This window comes from Carassius carassius, chromosome 6 (genome assembly GCF_963082965.1).
Source record: "Carassius carassius chromosome 6, fCarCar2.1, whole genome shotgun sequence".
NCBI lineage: Eukaryota > Metazoa > Chordata > Actinopteri > Cypriniformes > Cyprinidae > Carassius > Carassius carassius.
The window spans coordinates 11492250-11498454 of NC_081760.1; the positions used below are offsets into that span (position 1 = coordinate 11492250).

At 37.8% G+C, this 6205-nt stretch overlaps 1 non-coding gene across 1 annotated transcript; it reads left to right on the forward strand.

Annotated features, from left to right (window-relative positions):
* The first annotated feature begins 5040 nt into the window (after nt 1-5040).
* trnap-cgg (transfer RNA proline (anticodon CGG)) lies at nt 5041-5112 on the forward strand. Its single transcript has one exon. It is a non-coding gene; the product is annotated as a tRNA-Pro (tRNA).
* Nucleotides 5113-6205: the final 1093 nt, after the last annotated feature.

Here is a 6205-nt window from a genome sequence, read left to right on the forward strand (position 1 = left end):
GGGATCCGGATCTTCGCGATCCGTTCCTTTCAAAGAGCCGTTCAAAAGAACTCTTTTTAAATATTTAGTCAGTTTTAAGAAGCCAGCTTGGGGGCATCTCAGTTTATCCTGGAAATAATCACTGGGAGGAATGATGAGGTGAGATTTGTAGCCAAATAATTAAAACTCAGATATCACACACCAATATCTGAGTTTGAATTATTCTGAAATATTGATTATTACCTCATTTGTCATGTGTGGACTATATTCCATAGGGTTGCACAAATCCCTCTGCTTAGACAGTGACATCACTATTTTGGATTTACCTTTAGTACAAAGTGTGTGTGTGTGTGTGTGTGTGTGTAAAGCTACGTTGACTTATGTTATTCATACAATACCTACTCAAATACACATCAAAAACAAAGCCGGCTGCAATGAATTTCTGTGCAAAACAGCTTTTACTACAAACACTTTCACACAAGAACATTGTTATCACACAAGAACATTTTGATAGAAAACAAAAAATATTTAAAGTAGATAAAATTAGAATAAATAAAATGGAAATGTCTACATACTACATACTATTACTACTGTAAACTTTGCAAATAGGACATCAGCCCCTTCAAGTCAATGAACAATAACAAAGTGGGCTGCAATGAACATGCACAACTAATAACTAATATCATCAAGCTATAAAGGGTTGGCCTGCGCTGGGTGCGCCCCTCCCCCTATAACTGTTCTGTCTCGCGGAAGAGCTCATTTGTGTGCATCTGTGTGAAACACGCATAGGAAAAAAGAACGACAGAAAGAACGGCTCCCCTCCAGCCGCGACTCGGCTCCCATCGTTCATGTTTATGAGCCGTTCAAAATAATCGGTTCGTTCGCGAACGTCACAACTCTATCATACACACAGCGAGTCTGCTTCGGTGCGGTGGCCCTGCAACCAGAGACTGAGCTGCCCCGGTCAGATCCTCTGAAGGTGAAGTGAGTTTCCCCAGGTGTAGTTTAAACACACGCTTAACTTAAAGTTAAATTTGTAATGAATGTATTGTATGCTAAAGACGATTCAGCATCAGCAAAAACAGCGAGTCTATTACGTTCATAATCAGCGGTCAAATCGCTCCCTCGTGATTTGTAAGAGCACTCTTCTCTTTGATTAGCCTGATTTTGATTTTAGTAAAGACAAGAACAGCTTAATAAAAAATATAAAATATTGAGGGGCAGCGCTAGGGCTGGGCTAATGGGGCTTAAGCCCCGAAAGTTTTTAGTAAAGCCCCGAATATTTTGTTAACTTGTCTTTCTCACAGAGCAAAACAATTCATCAGAAAAACAAATGTGAATAAGATTACAGCGGCCGCGATTAACTAATCATGAACAGTGCATATTACATTTTTATTTATATTTGTCCCTTTGCATTAAAGGTACTTTTGACGTGCTTTTGCAACGTTGAGCATTGTAGCCAATCACAGACATGTCTGTTGATCACATCGGCCAATCAGAGGCGTTTAAATGAGTCGCTGTGCTGAAGATGTGTTTTGCGCGAGCTCACCGAGTTCACGTTCGCAAACCTGTCATTATTATTGGCAATAAACTTAAGATGCAGATAAGAGATTCACTTGATATTATTATTGATGCTGCTCTGATGCACTACATTACGCAACGCTCTGTTTGTTGTTATGAAGACTAAAAGTTCAGCGGTCTAGCTCATCAATCTCAAAATTATTAAATAAGTTAACAAATGCCTGGTAAAATGTAAGTAGATAATTTAATATTTGAATGTTTTACAATAGAAAAGTTCAACTTTTTTTATCTATTTATTAAATTTTGCCTTTTTGAATTGAAAATATGCTATAATTTCCTTGATTCATTTAGGTAAATTAAAAATAAAATATTAGTTGCAAATAGTTACAATTATTTCACTAATACAACAAGCCTTTCTTTTTCTTTATTCCCTTAAATCGCTTTAATAATTAATTAATTACTTTAAATAAAAATACCCAATTTTAGTTTGGGCTGTTACGTTACAACACACAATACAGTGCCAGTTAGGAGATCGATCATTTGATTAGCTAAGCCTAAGCAGTCCTATTAAATCCAATTCCTCTCAGATATCACAGCAATGAAACCAGGTTACAACTGGGGAAATAACAAATACAATAGAATTAAGTAGTCTAAACATAACTGGTGTGTGTTGTGAATTAAAAAACGTTGTAGTGTGTAAGGGCATGATTAAACAATAACTACTGTAGTTTAAAAGTGTTTTTGTGTTTTTTTTTAAAGCAATTCATATATAGGGATTCCATGTACCCCTGCCACCCTGCCAAGACCTCTTGCCACCCCTTTGCCCCCCCATGCAAAATTTTCTAGATCCGCCACTGCACGGTAACATGTATTCATGTTTTTGTATATTTCTTTTTGTTATATATATCTTGTTGTATATTTTGTTTTTGTTTGTGTTATATATATATATATATATATATATATATATATATATGTGTGTGTGTGTGTGTGTGTGTGTGTGCTGTAGCATCGCTTTGCAATCTTAGATCCTCTGCCTAGACTGATCTAGTTTTTCATGGCTCAGTGTATTTCTGTTGCAGTTTTATATAATCACAAATTATGTAATCCTTTTTCTCAGGCCACTTTAGTGTGTAACAGTCTTGCATATATCATTTTGAAATACAATTTCCTTTTAGAACTTTGAAAAGCCAGTGTTCTTCTGTCATCCAGACATATTTTCTCTGATGAAACATTTAGGTCCATCAGCATTGTCAGTATTCACAACACAAGTGAGAGGGAATTACAGTAAACTGCATAGCCTTAAGATGTCTTGATTCCAGTGCAATATATCCACATATCCTTGTGGACCAGCAACAAATTTGATCAAAGTCATGCTTAAGATCTGATTTTGCAGATGACAGATTCAAACCTTAAAGTTGTTGAAATCAAAACGGTATGACCTGGATTTTTAAGAAGAGACTTGGAGGATGAAAATGAATCACATGCTATGAAATAAAATCATTTACAAATTAGCAATTACCTTTAACCCTCTGGGGTCTAAGGGTGTTCTTCAGGCCTGCATGGCGAAGTTTTTTCATGCCCTGACTAGACATGTGCTGGTATTTGGTAATGCGATGTATCACGGTAATTAATAGGCTATGTACGATATTGTTATCATGGGCACTTCTAAATACCATGAATAATTATACATTACAAATTATTCTGGATTTGGAATGCATATTAAGAATAATTTTCCAATCAACTAGTCAAAATACACAACACAGCTATATGCTGCTTGAAAGAGTGTGCGCTGTGATGTAAACAAGCATGCATGAGCAGGGCCTCGTTATCCTAATGGGCAACATGGGCTGCAGCCCAGGGCCCCGAACACTAGGGGGCCCCTGAGACAATTCTCTTTTGTGTTTTAAATTGGGTTGCTTGCTAACAGTTCCATATAATATGTAATTGTCCCGTATTAAAGGCATCAGAGAAGCGTTCCGTATGAAAGCTATACAGAACGCAGTTCGTTCCTGTATTTGCAGGCATATGCCCTATGCAGTGGTGGAGCCAGGAGGTTTTCATAGGGGTGGCCAGGGAGGGGCCAGCAACCAGTCTGGGGTGGCATAGAAATCTTCATTATTTCAATATAAAATGTTTTTGACTATGAAGTTCTGGACTGTCTTATTGCCTAAAACACAACTGAGTACAATTAATTTCTACTAAACTGTAATTGAGATATTTGTGAATTAGATCAAGTAATACTGGGTGAATATGACAATTTGTGTATTGTTCCTCACCTCCATGTATTTTAATAAAGGGGCTCATTATAGCTTTATTGCTCATTCAACTTGTCAAAACTCCTAAATGCTTGCTCTCCATTATTGCATACTCATGGATGACACATGCATAAAGATGCTGAAGGTTGGAAATCAACAGTACACTGTAAAAATTGTGCCGTTAAATAACAGTAATTTACTGGCAACAGGGGTGCCAGTAAGGTACTGTTAATTTACAGCTCTCAATCGTTTAAATTACAACCTTTATTTTTATTTTATTTTATTTTATTCTACAGTGTTTTACCATAATTCTACCATGGAAATTAACTCTTCTCCCACTGCTTCAAACAGTTTGAGTTTAAAAACTACCATTCATTCAATGTTAGTACTGTGAAGTTATTTCATTTGCGTTGACTGTGAAGGAATATTTCTTAATATAAAACTGCAAACACTTAATGTGTAATAGTAGAGCAACTAAAAACATGACATTTACTGAAATCGTTGCAGTTTACTGTCAGCTATAGCACATAAGTATGTGCTAAAATACGTAACACATAAATCATCACTGTATCAGCAACTCCACATTTACTGTCTTTATATAAAGCAGCAAAAATCAGTGTTTGTGGCTCATCGTTGACTGAAGCACAGACTTTACTCTCCAGCACAATGGTGAACCACAAAATTACATTAACCTAACAGATCTCTCTTGTGCAAACACATTAATACAGTTGAGTTCAGTATTTATTATCAGTGTATGACTTAGCATAACTTTTTTTCTATGGATGTTCACAAATATTTTAGTCGTGACAAAATCACTATAAGTATTCTTTCCATACCATACACATCATGTCTGTTACTACTGTTTAACACAGCATCAATATGACAATCACATTTCACAAACACATTTGTCACGTTATTTTACATCACACACTGGAAATTAAATTAACTTAAAATACAGCTTTCTCATTTATATTTCACATGTTTGAACATTTCATGAACTTTTAACCCAAATTAATAAATTAAATAAAAGTTTTAACTCGCCAAGATTCGATGAACTTGGAAAATTTTATCCCTTTTGTCTGAAAAACGTAGTTAGATCTTGATCTTTTGTTGATTATCTGTCTTTTAGAAATTAAATTATTATTACGGCTTTTCTTCTTTTACAAAATATCTTGGTATGTTAATGAGCTAAGCAATAATGAGGATTTTCAACATTGTTTCCTGTCCTCTGTCAACAGCCACAATCTCTGTACTCAGTGTCTTGGCCTTCAGCATGCTCAAGTGTGGCTCGTTGGTCTAGGGGTATGATTCTCGCTTCGGGTGTGAGAGGTCCCGGGTTCAAATCCCGGACGAGCCCACATTGAGCATATTGAATGGTGGTGGTGTTGGCGCAGTGGATAAGACACATGCCATTGGCGTGAGAGACCCGGGTTCGAATCCACTGTGAGACACCAATGTGTCCCTGAGCAAGACACCTAACCCCTAGTTGCTCCAGAGGCGTGCGACCTCTGACATATATAGCAATTGTAAGTCGCTTTGGATAAAAGCGTCAGCTAAATGAATAAATGTAAATGTCAAGTGGAGCTTTTTGCCCAACCCGTCCCACTGGCTCATTCAGAAGGTTTGACTCAGCTATGTGATTCAGTTTGCCAGGTGACTTCCCAAGTTCAATGGCGTTCTCGAGGCTTCGGTGGCAATCCAAGATGCCTTGCGCAAGGAGATTGAAGTTCTATTGGTGAAGGATGCAATCGAGCCAGTACCTCCAGCCAAGATGAGTAAGGGGTGTTAGTGCCCTTACTCCATTGTACCCAAGAAATGGGGTGGCCTTTAATCTGTCTTGGATCTGCAAGTCTTAAATCACGCCCTTTACAAGATTGTGTTTAAGATGTTGACACAGAAATGTATTATCAAATGCATTCAAACCCAGGATTGATTTGCAGTGATTGATCTGGAGGATGCGTACTTTTATGTCTGGATCATTCCTGGTCACAGAACGTTCCTACAGTTTGCGTTCGAGGGTCGTGCATGGCAGTACAAGGTTCCAAAAATGGTTTGAAAAATGGAGATATGGGTTTTGTCCTCATAAATCACCTTCTCCTTGTAATACCTTTATCATACCCATGTCATTATACAAAGTTATGTCCTGATACCCCTACACACACACACACACACACACACACACACACACACACACACACACACACACTCACACTGTGAACAGTGGGCAGCTATATTGCTGCAGCACCCAGGGAGCAGTTGGGGGTTTGGTGCCTTGCTCAAGGGTATCACCTCAGTCATGGTATTGTGGGTGGAAGAGAGTGCTGTATATTCTCTCCCCCACCAGCAATCCCTGCCAGACCGGAGACTCGAAACCCGTGAACTTTGGGTAACAAGTTTGATTCTCTATCTATTAGGCCACGGCTGCCCCAAATAATGTATATATACATCAT